Source organism: Syzygium oleosum, unplaced genomic scaffold (genome assembly GCF_021117445.2).
Source record: "Syzygium oleosum isolate NSW1041296 unplaced genomic scaffold, Sole_v2.1 Sole_v2.11, whole genome shotgun sequence".
Classification (NCBI taxonomy): domain Eukaryota; kingdom Viridiplantae; phylum Streptophyta; class Magnoliopsida; order Myrtales; family Myrtaceae; genus Syzygium; species Syzygium oleosum.
The window spans coordinates 10,554,824-10,574,352 of NW_026607495.1; the positions used below are offsets into that span (position 1 = coordinate 10,554,824).

Below are 19,529 nucleotides of genomic sequence, written 5' to 3' on the forward strand. Positions count from 1 at the left end.
GAGTACTCCGGTTTAGCAACCATGCAGGCTAGCGCATTCATTAAATTGTGCATCTTACAAGACGTCACATTTCCAACTTCATCTTTAGTGCAGTCTTGAAAGAAATTCCTCCTAAGTAGAAATAGTCATGAGCAATGTCTTCCATATCCCGATCTACGTTGTCTATGGGCCAGATAAATCCTTCTGCCATCCAGAGACTTGTCAACATTAGTTTATCAATCAAACAATCTCTGGGAAACAATGAACAGAAGGCAAAGCACTGTTTTAGATGGGATGGGAGATGATGACAACTAAGCTTAAGATGTGAGGTTAAGCCATAATAACTCGACTCTGAAGAAATTTCCAGGATCTCATGCTCAAAATGTAACCACTCAGCTTCAGTTTTCTTTAAGTATAATATTCTTCCAATTATTCATATTGCCAAAGGGATTCCACGACATCTTTTGGCTATCCGCCTTGCAATAGTTAGCTTCTTTGAATCTTTAGTCTCTTCTTCTTCCTCACATGCCATTCTAATCAACAAATCTAAAGACGAGCTGTCTGAAAGGGTCTCGAGAAAATAAGAGGTTATGCGCATGAAATGCGCAACTGACTCATTGCGTGCAGTCATCAAAATCTTGCTTCCTTCAGCAACTCCCATCAATAAACTTTTCAAGCTCCCCCAGTGTGGAGGAAACTGTAACCATACATCGTCCATAACTAGCAGACATTTTTTCCCACGAATGTGTTCCATAAGTTGATTTTGCAATTGCTCCAACTCAACGTCATCTGCTCTTTCTGTTGCTGCACTATCTATAATTTTTCGCAATACCATTTTGAAATCAGATAAGTCACCCACACATACCCATATCCTTAAATCAAAATGCTTGTTGACCGTGTCATCCTTGTATAGACATCGAGCTAGAGAAGTCTTTCTAATCCCACCCGTACCCCACATTGAAAGGACAGAGATTTTTTCTTCAGTGTCGGAGTCTAACAGGAACTTCGAAATTGCGCTTTTAGCACCATTTCTCCCTATAATCTCCTCCTCGTACACAAAGGGGTCTGACTGCTCTCTCTCCCTCCATCCTCTCCCTACTTCCAAATCCTTCGCGTACTCTAGCAAGTCGAAAAACCTCACTCTAGCAGCGATGGCTACTATTCTCTTCCTAATGCTCTTCAGCTCTGGAGCAAGTTCGTTTGAAGGTGAAAAGAGGGTATTTACCTGCTTCAACTTCTCATCTTTGCCCGGCAATTCTCGCCGCAAAACTTCAACGTTCCATTCTCCGAGCAAGTCCTCTGCACCATGCGAAGCATCTCCGAGATCGTCAAGCCGTGCTTTGATTCCGCGGCCCTCGAGGCTCCGCTTTTCCGCATTGCGCACTACCTTTGGAGAGTAGAAACGGTTTCCTTGAGCTTGTGGAATTCGCCGACAATACCCCATAATTTTCCTTCCTCGGCGAAATTGTCCAGAATTTTAGCTATCCTCCAGACGATCGCCTCCGCCATTGCCGTTCGGTGACGAAGGATCCTGCCCCTCGCTATGCTCAGTCATGTCGGGGCTCCTCGTATTTCTTACACAGTCAATCAATATGAAAAGACGAATACACCCTCACGTAACGATGGAGGGATTAAAAATGGATTAATACCACAAACAATCCTAAACTAGTACACTTGTGACAAATTTACTCAAAACTAAAAAATCCCAAACTTTTCGTTAGTTTCTATTAAATTTTTCCGTTAAATTTCTAAATTTGATGAAACGTGGCAATTGACGAATATACTAGTTTGGGGTTTTACTTTCTATTTGTGACAGGTGCAATAGTTTGTGATTTTTTGTGATATTTATCCAATTTATTGGGGAGTAAATTAGTTACAAATGTACTATTTTGGGGTTTTTTGTAGTTATAAAATTATTTTAAGGTAAAATTGACATATGTGTACTAATTTTAAGGTTTTTGGTGGTCAAAAAATTAATTTTGGATAAATTTATCATAGGTATATCAATTTGGGGGTTTTTTCTGATATTAATCCATTAAAAATTAAAATCGAGTTGCAATATAGGGCTCCTAATTTTTTGGACGAGGCTATTTCTACCGGAGTTTTGATTAGGAAACTACTACAACAAGTCACCTGAATTTTTTCCATTAGCTAAATTGACCGAGCTAATGGAGAGACTTGAATATACTAATTTGACAAGGTGCAGTACTTCATTGTACTTTTCAAAACCCTTTAAGACTCGACATTAAGACTCTTCATGGACTTATCCTTATTTTTTTTAATCAAAAAAGCTACATAGAAGATAGAAATTTCGTTTTATGATGGCTTATGAATATACAATTAATTGTCTATTTTTTGTTAAATAGCTTGAGGGAAACTATATTTCAAAGTTCAAAATTAAATTCAATCTAATTATCTAATAGATTGTGATCAAGATCAAATTTTGGAAAGGTTAATTAGTTAGAAGGATAGTCAATCTTCAAACATGTTTATATTTGGATCTTATCGAAATAAAAGAAAAGCACATAGAGGAACACAAATAGGAACTTCTTGTTGTTCTACTTCTACCATGAAGAAGTAATCAATACGGGTTGTAGATTCACGGATGAAAACTTTGAAATATGCTTAAAACCTTCTTTAGAAATAATTTGATGTACTCACAGATCTATTTTTTAAGGACAAGTGTGTGATTATATCTGCCAACCATGCTTTGATGATATCCTTAACTGCTAGTTTTTTATTTGTTTTGGAGCTCTGTTGGCTTGTTTTGTTATTGCGACTTTTGCGATTTTCTATCATGTATAATTTTGGTAACGAATGAAAATTTGTTTTGACCAAAAAAATAAAAAATAATCTGATGTGAGTTTGATAGTGAAGAAGGTGTCGCTAAATTTTCAACTCCATCTAACAATTCAAATTTGAAATTGAAAAGCTCAAAAGAAAGCACAAAGCAAGTTCTGTTCAACTTTAGAAACCTACAAATTTATTTCAGAAAAACACCCACAAGGTTTAGATAGGCTAGATAAATAGATTGAAATTTAATTTTCAACTTTGAAATATAGATTCGTTTAAACTATTTGAATAAAAAATAGGTAATTAATTGTGTGTTTATAGATCGTCGGAAATTTAAAAAATATTCTGTATAGCTTTCATGATTATGAGACCATAAATTATAACATACTCTAGGTAAAGTGATAACAAGATGCAGGATAAGATGATTTTTTCTAGGCATAACGGGGCATTTATATTGTGAAACCTATGTGAGAGATGATAAAAATAAATTCAATTTTATTGGTTAGCTTGCTAAAAAAAGAAACAATCCATTAAAGATATAGAAGAAGAGTATTTCTGTCAGTTAACTGAAAAACAGAAGTGTCTTGGCCAAAATGGAGTAGAATTAGAAGAAGGGTATTTCATCAGAATATCAATTTAAGTCCAACAAAACTTGTGAGATAGGACGTATAGGCCCACTATACCCTCGGGCGATCATAGACTTGCAATTTATAGTAATTACATCATGATGTTTAATTAGAGCCGTTAGATCATATTTTGTCTCAACATATGAATTAAGATATTGATGAGCCAATAGATAAAAGATGCAAGGGCGTGACGCCATAAGGCAGTACTAGCCTAACCAAACTTATGGACCAGTTCAAATCAAATTGAATCTCTTGAACATTATAATCCTCCGGTTCTATTAGAGGGTGAAGTCAATTAAATTGGTCATCAAACAATTGAACATTTTTTTGTAATATTTGAGATTTTATTTCCATTTTGTGCATAACACTAAAGATTTTCATACCGGTTGGTGTGAATAATCCAATGTTTGGGTCTCGAATTCCAGTTTTAGCCCGCTTCTTGGAGACTTGACGATTGGGTTGGGTTGGTTTGTGTGTTCTGGTCATACTGATCTATGACATAACTCAACAACAATCTATTGGCAATCAGGTCGGGTTGGTTTGCGCAAGCTAACACAACCAATTAATGTAAAAGGACGAAAACTTTCATTTAACGATATGGAGATTACAACTCGAATAACTGTGCCCCCAATTCCCATTCTCCCTCTAGGACGTCAAACATCTTTAAAGATATGTCATCTTAATGGACGGAAGTAAACATGGCATTGTAATGAAAGGACATCGGTAGTAATCCTACGGTATTTGCAAATGACATTGCTTTTAGGCGATTTTCAATCCTTACACTATTGTTAACTCTTGCTTGGTCGTTTAATTGGGCTCAATTAATTACGTATAGGCTGTTCTAATCTTTAATTTAACAGGTTCACAGCAAATCTTGAGAGGAGGGAGGGTTAGAAGTGAGAAAATGTCACACCCCGAACCCCATCAAGCTCGTGGCATCCCTCTTTGGTCGAACTAGTGCGACGTCCCAGGAAACGACGCCGACCCAAACTTGCACATCAGAGATAAAGTACTAGCGAAAGCCACAAGCACCCAGACAATATTTCACTAGGGGTAAAAGGGAGAATATACATCCATCACCAATTCAAACTTATACAATATCCACCATTTACAATCTACATAATATACATGCACACCGAGCTACTAGAGTTTACACCACCGACGTCAAAAGGATTAGCAGCCTGGGCAAACCCTAACTCCAAAAATGGGACACTACAAAACCTTCATTCTACCCCTAAAACTAGCCCCTACGCCCCTTGGATGGCGTCCACTCCGAGTCCGACTCCCCAGAACACGAGTCTGAATCTCCCTGAGCCACCTGCTCCTCTGAGGACTCCGAATCAGCCTCGATCTCAATCGGGTTGTCCTCATCACCCGACTCTAGCGGAACTTCAATCCGCTCTTCCTCTTCGAACTCTTCATCTAGCTCTTCCTCTGGCTCATCCTCAGGTTGTTCTATGTCTACCCAGACTACGGTAGTATGCTTGATCCAAGTCATATTCTCATCTATCGGATACTCTACAACGATATGGTCGGTATGCATCGGTATTCCAAAACGCTGAGGCGGCGGCGGTGGAAGATTCATGGTTCAGGCGGGGGTTCTGAAATTGTTTGATTGAAACAACCATGAGAACACGTCTCAGCAAGTAACACCCTAAACCTCACCTAGGCTAACACGTACCTCTAGACAAGTCCAAACACAATCACATTCAACGACCACATAACAGGCACACAATTTGCACTTACCTGGGCTTTTGATACGCGTAATCTGCAGGTTAGTCTCAAATATACAATTTCCAACCACATGCACATTCCAAATACATTTCATGCCCAATACACAAGTCGAACACATGGCATTTCCAGTTCCGCATATCACGCACTCGTTCATGCCTCATCACACTATTTTCATTCGACTTGCCAGTGACCCGCGTTACAGTACACGCCTCAGGTTCACTTTTCAATTCACGGTCCACACACGACCATCTCAAATTCACAACACTTCTTAGCCCGCGTTACAGTACACGCCTCAGGCTCAACATCCTCCACCTACGGCATAAACAACCGTCTCATTTTCACAACACTTCTTAGCCCGCGTTACAATACACGCCTCAGGCTCAACATCCTCCACCTACGGCACAACCCGCATTAAAGTACACGCCTCAGGTTGGCAGTCTTCCGGTAATACCGGGCATTGTCCCTCGTTAAAGTACACGCCTCAGGACGGCACAATTCCCCGCGTTATAGTACACGCCTCAGAGACTTTCGTGACCACACGCAAGACACATCACATAAATTTCTCACTCATTCACGCGCTCGAATCTCATACGAACATGCTCGATTGACACACCAACATGCCAAATTACCAGCCGATCAAGTTCAGCCCATGCATGTATCGAATCTCACGCATTTGACATGCTCAATTAACACATAAAACATGGCCAATTTCCAGCCAATTCAATTCAGCCCATACACGCATATAACGGGGCCACATTTCAAACAATTATTCCACAATTCAACGAGCACACAAGGTCGCCAATGGACCCGCAATCACAGCCACGATTATGGGCATAAATTCAATATTTCTATGTCTAATTCCAGCCATAACAATCACCACAAATCAGCCAATGCAATTCAATTCGCACATGCACAAAAACTCGAGTCTTTGGATTTTCAGCCGAATTTCACCATTCACGAGCATCGTACTCCTACCGACAATCCTCGAACCACCATGTACTATATCTTAATCATCAATATGCACCAATTCGGCCACAGGATGAACAGTAACTTGGCCACCACAGAAAATCACCATAACGGCGCATTTAGGCCCTTTTTTCGCGCAATAAACCACAATAATCACCCGGAATCATTCCGATTACCTAACCAATCAATTCTAATCTCTATTTCACCTAAAAAAACTATCACAATTCCATCCAAACCACTCAGCCAAATTAGTCCAACCATTAATCCATGATTAATCCCTAAAACTCGCTAAAACGGCCCCGAACTAACCCAAAAATACCCGTTATCCTAGGCGAGGGTTAGGATATCACTTACTTGTGATTCCTACTCGAAATCGAGGCCTCAACGGTGGCTGGACAGAGAGAAAACAGCAGCGGCGGCGGTGTCTCACGAAAAGGGATACCGGCGACTCACCGGCGTCCACGAGCGGCGGCGATCGGCGGCGATGGGCTGCTGGTTTCTCGGCTGCTCTTGGCTGAAAAAGGGTGGCTGGTGATGGTGTTTTATGGTGGGAAAAGAGAGATAGATGGTGAGGTGGTGGCGGCGAGGCCGCGGCGTCTGGAACGACCGAACGGCGGCTATCCGACATGGCTGTTGAATGGTGGCGAAGAGGGTGGCCGGCTGGCCACTTCACGGTGGGAGAGAGGGAAAGGGGGAGGTCAGCCGAGAGAGAGAGTGAGAGAGAGGGAGAGGGAGAGGAAGAGGGAGAGGGAGAGGGAGAGGGAGGGAGAGAGAGAGAGAGAGAGAGAGAGAGAGAGAGAGAGAGAGAGAGAGAGAAATAGGCTTAATTACACCAATAATTGGTGTCTAAGACCCTTGCCAAATGACCATCCTACCCCTCTCTCTATCTCCAAATCAACGGCCACGATTTGATCTTATCCTAAAATCGACGGCCAAGATTAATCCTTACAAAAAATATCTAGGGGCAAAATTGAAATTTCACAAAATTTCCAAGGCCAAAATTGTCCAAAAATTTCTATCTCTAAAGTAGGTGTGAAATGACCAAATTGCCCCTCTCCCATTATACTTGACCTTAACAAAGTCTCAGGGGTAAAACGGTCATTTTCCATTTCTCGCTAGAATTCGAATTTTCTGAAGAATCCGGACGAATCTGAGGCTGACTAAGCCAATAACAACATCGTCCAATTATCCTGTCGTGACCTTCATAATTTCCGAGGCCCAAACTTGATCTCTAATTAATGATTAAATTTAATTAACGTAACTTGAGCTTATCTCGAACTAATGGATGGCTTTTGGGGAAATTCGCACATTCGACCCGTGGCCGATACTAAATCAAGCCACGTTTAAGTTCACTCGAGTCGTGACGACCTCTGTTGTCACGTAATCGCGATGATCGATCGCTAGTTCCGACGGGCACGATCGTTTGGTATAGGTTTGGGGTCATTCGTTAGTTCATCTCGTGGTCAAGCGGAATCACCCGTGATCCACTGATATGACAGCGGCGAACTGATCCCTAACTATCCTTGGATCGGCCTGCATTGGCTCAAAATGTCACCTCGACAATTTTTATGGTCGAAGGTCGGTTCACGATCGAGTTTCTTTGGTCGCGCGAATTTAAATCCCTAATTAGCCATTCCCTATCGGTTAGTATCCTAGAAGTGATAGTTCCGGGCGAGATCTAACTACAAGCACGTCCATAAATCATCTATTTCATAAATTCCAAGTAGGTCGGATTTTCAGAATGTCACAGAAAAATTCTGCAAAGCCCAATAACTATTTTCTCCTTCAATTACTTATAGGCTGTTCTAACCTTCAATTTATAGGTCGTTTAATTGTGGAAGAACGAATAGTTTTCATGACTTCCATAGTTTATTTTTAATTTTAATCCTGCAAATCAAACATTCATTTGGATAATATTTATTTGAATCCATGTTATATCCGGACATCAACAAATATTGGATGAGATATTTAAAATCCTACCCTATCCTTATCCTATCCGACATTATCCTATCCAGCAAAAATGTTCGGACGACCAAACACATTCACGGTGGATGAACTAGGTTGGAATCAAGTCTAAAGGTGCTTCCCTAGCAGAGTATGCAAGGGAGGTAAATGATAAGGCAAAGCGACATTTGGACGACTCAGTTGGTGTCACACTCCCAACTCTACAAGAACAGAGGCAATGACATCGCCATCCTCTTACCAAAAGGATCAACTTCAAACATAATCAACATTAACCCGAAATCAAATATATATATCCATCTATATATCTAATAAACAATAATTTAGTTACACAATCAGAGCTCTAAAATCCATCATAAGAATATATACTTTCCCAAACTAACAAACTAAATGTCAAGAAATACCATTTCAGTGGTATATCTATCTATCTTAACTCATAACTAAGATTCAACTATCAAAATTCCCCGTCAATATCGCTTGTCCTACTTGCCACTAGCTGAACCTGAAAATGACTTGGAAAGAATGTATGAACAACCATAGCCTAGTGAGAAGTACATCTATTCTAAGTAGATCGAACATTCATTATGTATCTTTATAAAATGATATCATAACTCATCAATTCCATATCCACTCTACGATATACGTAAACTATCAAAAGTGGACCATACCTTTTCAATAAAACTTTTGCATTTCAGATCAATCAACAATAACAAATCAATCATCAATGGTCCATCACATTGATCAATCTCTATCAAATCAAACGTCAATGATCCATTTTATCGACTAATCTAATGCTCAATTATACTCATGCTAAACACCCGTGACAAAGGCGACCAAGTTTATCCCCTAGCTAGGTCTCCACCTATAGAAGGACGTCCCGATAATAATACACATACTTACCCCTCAATGGGTTCTAATCATAGAGACATAAAGCATAATCCACTAACAACATTCTCTGATAACCCACAATCAAATTCAAAATCCATTTCCAAACTCAGCTTTACTAACCAAATCATATTTCTTTTCACAATTTAGTTCATCAAACATAGAACTTTTTGTAAACCATATTCAAAGTCAAGAACGTTTTGTAATTCTTTCATAACAAGGTTTCGCAACCCATTCATAGGTAATCAATTTAAACTATAATCAAGATATACTTTTCCATTTCAAATAGACAAAATGATCGTAAATGCTTGATTATGCATTAAAAATGCCATTTCATAAGTGATAATATATCTAATCCATATCGATTCATAATTTTACAAACTCATAGAAGAGATAGCATTACTTACCTGGGAAAGCTGAAAACCAACCTACGAAGGTTTCTCGAACCAACAAACTCATTTTTCTATCAATTAATCAAAAAACTATATCAAAATCAGAGTAATACACTACTCTAACTAACGACTCGATTAAACTATGCTTAATCGTCGATAAAATGACTTCTACATGCTAACGAAGAAACTCATTTATAGCGAACGTTCATCTTTGTCCATTACACATATATTGCATGCAAAACTTCAAAAATTCATTCCTGTCAAACCGTACTTCGGAATCAATTTTCGTCAAACCCTATGGCTTCACAATGCCTTAAACTATAATTTCTATATAAGTCCACATCTTAATAACTCCTCAATTGAGCCTCGCAGTTCAAAATTCACATAACTCCAAATTTATGGCCTAATTTCAAAAATTACTCCGATTAGATGAACAATGAGTTCGATTACTTACCGGGCTTTGTGAAACGAAGCTAATTTGGCTTGGCGAGGTTCCCATGGCGTGTAGGTGCAAGCTTCTCTCTCCTCTCTTTTCCTTCTTGTTACTGTCACCGTCTATGTTTCTTTCCCCTTTTGCGTTTCACGTGCCTCTAATGAAGGAGAAAGGAGAGGGGATTACATGGTCTAAGGCTTGGAAAGTTAATGGGTTGAGCTCTTACAAGTTAATTGGGCTTTGAGCTATCTATTCAATATTTTGGCCCATAACATTACAGTTTGCAGCTGAAACAAGAAGGAGAAGATGGCAAAAGTAGGAGAGAATGCAGGAACGACTTGATTACAAAACCCAATTTCCATGGGACCTATTCATTTCAACTATGTTACGCTTAATCGTGTTACTTATTCACTGTGTTTTTGCCAAGGATTTCTGTTAATTGTTTATGTTGATTGTGTTAAAACAGCAAAACCAGAAAATGATTCTTGTACGAACTACTTGTCGACCCTAAATGAAACAAAATCTTTCTCCATCTTACGACCTGTTCTCATCCATTGAAGTCTACATACTCGGTTCTTCAAGGAACAATAACGGGGTGCTTAATGTACCCTCGAGTGTCATTCTTGTTCGAGAAACATCTAGCAAACATAAACATGCTATTGGCTTGTCTAATTACGTGATGGTTTTGCGAGGTCTGACTTTAATATCTTGGTTCCTATTTGAGCACAATGCCATGAAGAGCAAATAACTTTTGTATCTTTTGCACCACAACTATGATTTCCCATGAAGACCAACAATTGGCCTGTCCCTAATGTTTATTGTCCGTCTCTTCAGCAAAGCTGCAGGGTCATCGCCTTGGTTGAGAGCCTTCTTGCTGACCACATGACAGATCTGAGTCAACACTTTCACGAAGGCACTCATGCCTCTAAAGCATCGCAGTCCATAAGAAAGTGCATCTCTAGTCAAAACCGCTGGGAGACAATGCAGGTTCGCCTTGTTTCCAATGAGCACGATCACAATGTTGGCCTCCTAGTGGTCTCGGAAGTTCCTTTCAGCATCTTTCCATATTCTCAAACCTGACATGCCGAGTGATATCATAGGCCGGTAAAGTGCCCAATGTGCCTTGATAATATGCACTCATAATCGCACAATTTCTATAATCTATGGCAAAGGAATGTATGAGACAGTGAACATAGTGAGATCAGATCCAGTTTTCATTTCTGTCAAGTCCACGAGATGCTTCATATCTCGGATCTCATTCTCATAAGAGAATTTCGAGTCCAACAACGCCAAAACAACCAGACTCTGAGTTGAATGGAATTGAAAGATGAGTAAATGGCATGATAACTTATTGCAGAAGGAGATGTAAGTTAATTGATCTTTCATGAATGAAATAAAAGAGAAATTGATTAAGCCATGTGGAATGTCAGATTCCAAGGAGTAATCATGAATAAGTTGATCTGCTAACAGTTAGCCAAATGAAAAAGTTGATTAGCCAACATGGATTATTGCGAAAATAACTTCAAGATAATCGTGTTAGAACAAGTGAATTCTGAAAACAAGACCTTAGAAGTGCAGATGAAAAGGATTTACTTAATAATAGCCCATTTTCGGCTCTGAACCACCTGACTCGTAATTAACTTTGAATCATGATAAGAACTTCAGTTCATCCAAGGAAAATGGTCTTTCTTTACGAGGAAAAAAGATTCAAGATATGCAGTGGTAAAGTTATTTGATCTGATTCTGTGACCATAACTGGAAAATCTTCCATTGGCCGAAATGTTAAGGCAGGATGTTGATCTTGGGTTCAAACTCTCTTGGAGAATCGCATCTACTTTAAGCAGACAAATATGTCGTCTCAAAGCCAACTCTACCCTGAAATTGGCTCTGGGGGACACAATTCCCGGGTTGCAGTCCAGAAGTTGCGGATGGATTTGCTGCTTTCTCATTAGGTTTTCACCATCAAATGTTCATAGTTTGGTCAAGGATGACATTGTATTTCAATATGTATTCTGAAGATTGAGACTACCTTTCTTATTCAAATTAAGCATGGAGCTACGGTATGTGTGCTCGATAAATTAACTGGGATGTAGGCGCGATGACAGTCCAAACCCAATGCACTTTTCCTTGTTCCAGTTTGTTGAGAGTACTTGACTAATAGAGGCATATTTGTCTATTTCCTTTATTATTTTATATATTGCAGCAATAAGGGTAATATTGTAATTTTGACCTTTTTGGCTTTATTATAAATAGATAGCTTGGGGTCACATAAACCTAATCAAGCATTCAGTTCAGTTTTTCCTCTCAACATGGTATCAAAGCCAGATCTGAACTGAAACCCTAACCCTAATCTCTCCTCTGCGCAACCTTTCTTTTTCCTCTTTTCACGCCTTCGCTCTCTCCCACCGCAGTTCCTTCTCATCTTCTCCTTTGCTCTCTTTCACAGTGTAGGACAGCACTAATGAGGTGATTCTTTGAATCTAGTGTCTACCTAAACTTCACCTCTATGACATAACTAAAACTTCTTTGCAGTCCGCGATAGGTGGTTCAACTTCTTCTGCGATTTTTTGGATCTTCTTGTCTGGAATTGTTTCTGTCTTGCCGCTTGCCTACAATTCTCTCGTATGTGAAGACCAAAGCATTGCAGTTCGTGGACCACCATATTTTTTCAGATTCTTTGGGATAAATTAGAATCATCGATTTTTTTCAAGTTTTCAAAATCTTGAAAAATCGATTTTTTTCTTCCATTGATCTGATCTTGCTGATTTTTTGGAGGATATTTTTAGCCTACTACCAGTGACACAATGTCTGACGGTTCAGTTGAGAACCCTCCACCTACAGGAGATGGCCGTACAAATTATATTACTTTCGCTACAATCTCTGTGAAGCTTGACGACACAAATTATTTGATATGGTCTCGATCTGTATTCTTGACCATTGCAGGCCGTGGGCTTACAGGTCATATCAATGGCACTTCTGTGAAGCCGGAAACATCGGGTGCTACTCAAGACAAGTGGATCTCGAATGACTCTTTGGTAGTGTCTTTTTTGCTTAACTTGATGCAGCCGCATATTGCAAAAGGATATTTGCTTCTTGATTCTGCGGCGCAAATTTGGTCAGCTGCTAGGGATACTTATGGTCAAATCGGGAATGATGCACAGGTGTATGAACTTCGAAAAAGGGTTCATGACACTTCTCAGAAAGAGATGACTATATCTCAATATTATGCTGAGCTTCGGAGTTTATGGCAAGAGCTAGATCATTATACCGATTATCAACCAACTAATGCTACAGACATTGCTGCCTACAAGAACCATGTGGACAAGATAAGAGTTTATGATTTCTTGGCAGGATTGAATGTTGAATATGATCAGATACTTGTTCAAGTCCTTAGCCGGTCTCCATTCCCCACTCTGGAATAGTCCTATGCCCTAGTTCACTCAGAAGAAAGCCGTAGGACAGCGATGCTCCAGTCCTCTACTATTGATCGATCTGCTCTACAAATTAGTGCTGGCACTATTACTAAATCTGGTTCGTTCTCTCGATTTAATGATACCCCTAAGGAAGTTGTGAAGTGTGAATATTGTCATAGGCCTTATCATACTAAGGCTACCTGCTGGAAGTTACATGGAAAACCTGCAGATTTTGAGGAAAAAAAGGCACAGAGAAAGACAAAAAACAAGACAAATCATACTGAAACTGTTACTGCTACACCTACTACTGATATCGGTTTATCCCGGGGAAGAACTTTAGGCATTTCGACGTCTCGAAAGCTTCTACTCTTGCTGCTTCCTCCACGATTGCCAATTCGTCTTCCCATTTTGCTTCAAATCTAGCCACTTCAGGTATCTTCTTTGGGGGGTATAATACATCTGTTGTTTCTAGCCCATGGATCATTGATACAGGGGCTACAGATCATATGACAGGTTCTTCTAGTCTCTTTCATCAATATACCCCTACTTCCGGTAGAGACAAAGTTCGTGTAGCTGATGGAACCCTCTCTTCCATCGCTGGAAAAGGGTCTATCAATTGTTCCTCCACTCTTCCCTTGTCTTCTGTTTTACATATTCCATCATTCTCTACTAATCTCCTTTCTATTAGTAGTTTGACTCGAGACTTAAATTGTAAAGTAACTTTTTTCCCTTCTTACTATATTTTCCAGGATCTGGTAACGGAGAAGGAGATTGGATATGGTAGATTGGATGGTGGTCTTTATCTGCTCGAGGGTAGTGGGGTTTCTATTTCTATGTCGTGTACTACGCCCTATCAAGTTAATTCAGCATTGACAGATCTCCATCAGTAGCACTGTAAATTAGGTCATCCCCCTTTAGGAACTTTAGAAAATGTTTTCCCGAGTCTCGTTTCAGCTTGTAATAAAGATGAGTTTTTTTGTGAAGCTTGTGTCTTTGCTAAACAAACTCGTTCTACATATTCATCTTCAAATAATAAAAGTCGTTTCCCTTTTCATGTGATTCATACTGATGTGTGGGGTCCTTCCCGACGTACTTCTATTTCTGGTCATCGATGGTTTGTTACTTTTATCGATTGTCATTCTCGTGCAACTTGGGTTTATTTGTTGAAGCATAAGAGTGACGTTTTTCGTTATTTTCAAATTTTTCACAAAATGATTCAAACTCAATTCAACGCCACTGTGAAAATTCTTCGCATTGACAATGGCATTGAGTACACTGAAGGTCAGTTTCAACGGTATCTATTTGATCATGGCATTATTCATCAGACCAGTTGTGTTGATACCCCAGCACAGAATGGTGTTGCCGAAAGAAAGAACCGACATTTGTTAGAGGTCGCCAGGTCTCTTATGTTTGCACGTCATGTCCCTTCTCAGTATTGGAGTGATGCTATTTTAATCGCTGCCTATTTAATCAATCAGATGCCGACTAGAATTCTTGATTTTCGCACACCTATTGATGTTTTATAAGGATCATCAACTTTTATTCTTCCTCCAAAAATTTTTGGTTGTGTTTGTTATGCTCGTAACACTACCTCTAAGAGTAAGTTGGAACCCCGCGGTCTCCACTGCATATTTCTTGGGTATTCAGCTACTCAAAATGGTTATAAGTGTTATCATCCTCCTTCTAGGCGCAGTATTATATCTATGGATGTGATTTTTCATGAGTCTACTTTTTATTATTCTGCTCCACCTCTTCAGGGGGAGTGTCCTAGTGTAGAGGTGTTGCCAATTCTAGATGTTCCTAAGGATATTACTTACTCTTCTCCTTCTCCTCCTTCTCCTCCTCCTCCAATAGTCTCTGATTGTTCTCCTTCTCCTTCTCAAGAGGAGAACGATGCAACGCAAGTAGAGAATAATGCAATACTTCAGGGGGAGATATCAGAGATTCAGGGGGAGACCACACCTGCTAAGCAAAGTATGGGTATCTTTCAAAGGCGGATTAATAGTGGGGAAACATTGAAGATATATCGTCGTAGGAATTCCACTACCAACACGCAGGTTAAGACCACTGATACATTGCCTATTCAGTCATCATCTTTGGATCCGGATTCTACCACTCCTTCTGATGAGGTTTCTCCTTCTGATCTTCTTATCGCACTCCGAAAGGGTATTAGAACTTGTACTCAACATCCTATATCCAACGTTGTTTCATATGACTCTTTGTCCAGCTCTTATCGTACTTTTGTATCTTCTCTATCTTCTGTTTCTATTCCACGGAATTGGCAAGAAACTTTTGCAGATGAGAAGTGGAAGACAGCAATGGTGGAGGAAATGCATGCTTTGAAGAAAAATGACACGTGGGATCTTGTTGTTCTTCCTCCTGAGAAACAACCGGTAGGATGTAAGTGGGTGTTTGTAGTCAAACAGAATATGGATGGTACTGTAGACAGATATAAAGCACGGTTGGTGGCGAAGGGATTTACTCAGACTTATGGGATTGACTATCAAGAAACCTTTGCTCCTGTTGCCAAGTTGAATACTGTTCTAGTGTTACTTTCGTGTGCTGTAAACCAGGGATGGGATCTTCAGCAGTTAGATGTGAAGAATGCCGTTCTTCATGGAGAGTTAGAAGAGGAGGTATATATGGAGATTCCTCCAGGTTTTTCTTGTGACAAAACTCAAGGTAAAGTGTGTAAGCTGAAACGTGCACTTTATGGTTTAAAGCAATCACCTCGAGCTTGGTTTGGTAGGTTTCAGAAAGCTATGACCCTTGTTGGGTATAAACAAATTAATGCTGATCATACTTTGTTTGTGAAGAGATCAGGTGCTAAAGTCACTATTCTTATTGTCTATGTAGACGACATTATTGTCACAGGGAATGATACTGATGAGATAAGCCGGTTGAAGAATTTTCTTGGACAAGAATTCGAAATAAAGGATCTTGGAAAGCTCCAATACTTTCTTGGGATTGAAGTTGCCAGATATTCAAAAGGTATCTTTCTATCCCAAAGGAAGTATGTCCTTGATCTTTTAACAGAAGTTGGGTTATTAGGATGTCGTCCCTCTGATACACCTATTGAGGTCAATACTCGTCTTCGAGAAAAGGATGGTGATCCCGTAGATAAGGGTCGTTATCAACGGTTAGTGGGCAAGTTGATTTATTTATCACACACCAGACCTGATATTGCTTTTGCTGTGAGCCTAGTGAGTCAGTTTATGCATGATCCATACTCTACTCATATGGATGTTGTTCTTCGAATTCTTTGATATTTGAAGTCTGCTCCCGGAAAAGGGATTCTTTTATCTTCTCGTGATGGCTTGAAAGTTGAAGCCTATACAGATGCTGATTGGGCTGGATCTCCTGACCGAAAGTCTATATCTGGGTATTGTACTTTCTTAGGAGGGAATCTTGTGACTTGGCATAGCAAAAAGCAAAATGTGATTGCTCAATCTAGTGCTGAAGCAGAATTTCGTGCAATGGCACATGGAGTTTGTGAACTGTTATGGCTTAAAGGATTACTTGAAGATCTTGGTGTATATGTTCCTATTCCTATGATGCTATATTGTGATAATAAAGCCGCCATTAGTATTGCTCACAATCCTGTACAGTACGACTGTACAAAACATGTGAAGATTGACAGGCACTTTATCAAAGAGAAGTTGAAGAGTGGTTTAATTTGTATGCCCTTTGTTCAATCCGGTGATCAACTTGCTGATGTGTTGACTAAAGGATTGGGGAGTAAATCGTTTCATCTTGTTTTAGTCAAGTTGGGCATGTGTGATATCTATGCTCCAACTTGAGGGGGAGTGTTGAGAGTACTTGACCAATAGGGGCATATCTGTCTATTTCCTTTATTATTTTATATATTGCAGCAATAAGGGTAATATTGTAATTTTGGCATTTTTGGCTTTATTATAAATAGATAGCTTGGGGTCACATAGACCTAACCAAGCATTCAGTTCAGTTTTTTCTCTCAGCACAGTTGCATCTAATGGATTTCTTGACAACACTACCCAGAAGCAGCAACCAGACAGAGAAAGCGGAAGAGGATGGAGGATGAACCTATGAGAGGAATGTGAAAAAGCCAGAAAAAGAGACCCTGGAAGAGTGTGCTGAAGCAAATGGGTATCCACCATGCACAAATTTTTTGTACATTTTCATCGGTAATTCTTGGAAGGTTCTGAGTATTACTTATTCCAGGTGCGAAGCCAAGCCTTGGACTCCAAATGAACAATCATCAAGAGCCTAGTGGATCGAAACCCTTTTTTTCCTGAGATATTTCACTTTTTTACGAGACTTTTCGTTTATAAGGAACTTTTGAATTTCGCCTTCATCGAGTTTCAAGCAACCATCTTTGTCCCTCTCGGTTTGATAAAGGTTCCAGTTCGACATGGACTAACAAATGATGACCATATAAGCTCACAACCACTACACTCTATTAAGTCATTTGACCCACAATATTCTTAATTCTGATGGCCATCACTTCACATTCTGCCACATTTTTAGCAATATGTTAAGGTGCTGCTGTTTCGACAAAAAAAAAATGTATTAAGCTGCTGCTGTCACTTCATATCCTTCATTCAGCAATGTGCTTATAATATATGTATCCTACGGAATACTGATGCCCTCAAAATGATTACTTGGTAGCTAGGCGTTATTTTCCGACCAGAACAAGAAGCTTGATTCCTAAACTGAGAAGAACCTGGGCTGTTCATCTCTGGAGGTCGGGTCTTCATTGAATGTTCAACCCACTAAACGCATGAGAAACAACTTTTCTTTAATGTCTAGGGTCATCAGTGAATTCATGAACTCGCAAAACCATTTATAGGAAAATGAAATTGAATGACAGGGCAATACAAGCTCCAACGGGAAGATTACTCAATCCTGGCATATGATTGCTGAGAAACCAACAAAGTGAAGATAAGCTACGAGCGTTAGCAAATTTAGAACACGACAGAACTAGTGAGAGGACCACTATAACAATGAGAAAACAACATAATATGAAGCAAGCATGTATAGAACTAGGAAGTCGAATTGGGTTTAGCAACAGCTTGCGGAAATTTCCTTGAGACTTGTTTTGCATCTGGCACCAATGACAAAGCAAATAAAATCGTAGGATGCTGCAAGCAGCAAACCAAAGAAATGCCGTTAGGTCATTCAAACTCAACCTTTTGCATTTCCAAAGAAATCCCTCTGCTTTGTCGTCTATCACTTCAAATTGAATTTGGCAGTATATGCTTGTAGTCATAAGATGGGGATCATTGTATTCGAATGTACTAAATTAATGTGATAACAATCTATTTTTTTCTTGCTGCTGATTATAGCCCTAGGCAGAAAAAAGAAAACAGAGAAAGAAGAGAGAGAGAGAGAGAGAGAGAGAGAGAGAGAACATAATTACAAATAAAAAACTCAATAAATTGAGACACATAAAAAATAAATCAACTACAGTTACACCTGCCAATCATGGGACGGCCACAGATGATGGAAACATATAAAGATCACAGATACAAGGAGTAAACTACGATAGGAAGGTCCAGATACATGCTATCAAAAGAAAAGTAGCGTCATCAAGCACAAAAAGGACAAGGGAACAAAAAATGGTTTCTTTCCAAATACTATATCTCTCTTTCTTTGTTGAATGACTCAACATTCTAAAGACCCTTCAAGTTCAAGCTCTTTAGGAACATAGCTTGACATTATTCACGCACACTGATGCAGAATTCATAGGCTCTGACATCCTTAGTTATGTAATCTGTCAAGAGGAGCATTCTAACAAAGCAACTTTCTCAGTTGGCCACTAACTCGTTTAAGTCCGCATGGATAAGAAAATTCCAAGACATACCTTCGTTTTGGACCTTCAAGACTAAAGCATGACATACACAGGATCATCTGCATTTTGTCAGTAACAAGTCTGAGCTAGAGTGAAATTATGAGACCATCTGCTTATCGACCCCATCATCTAAGTCAAGGATGTAGAGACTAAATTGCCTGTGATCTCTGGCAAGCACACGAGAAATTCTTGTGCATTTTAATCTCAAGATCCTCAAAGAAGTCAACCCTGTAATGTGGCAATCTCCGCTCAAACTTTCACAGTGGGTGAAATCCAACTCTTGAAGCTTCTCAAGATCTTTTATGGCTTCAGGAAATTCTTCTAGGTAAGTATGAACCATCTTTAGCACTTCAAGATTTTTCAAATCCTTGACAGAAGAAGGCAATTCATTGATTAAGGTGTACGACAGGTCCATTTGCCTTAGCCAAACAAGCTTTCCTATGAAATGTGGAAGTCCTTTTAGCTGTCTGCAACTTCTTAAAGTAAGCTTCTGAAGATTCTTTAACAATCCAATGG

General features: G+C 39.5%; 1 protein-coding gene and 1 long non-coding RNA gene across 2 annotated transcripts in view; both read right to left on the reverse strand.

Annotated features, from left to right (window-relative positions):
- LOC115664159 (disease resistance protein RUN1-like) overlaps positions 1-19,529 on the reverse strand; it is a 67,284-nt gene that overhangs the window by 36,619 nt on the left and 11,136 nt on the right. The window lies entirely within an intron of this gene.
- Positions 18,578-19,146, reverse strand: LOC130139321 (uncharacterized). The gene is made up of 2 exons (XR_008817566.1): positions 19,026-19,146; positions 18,578-18,935 (listed from the first exon to the last, which is right to left on the reverse strand). It is a non-coding gene; the product is annotated as an uncharacterized LOC130139321 (long non-coding RNA).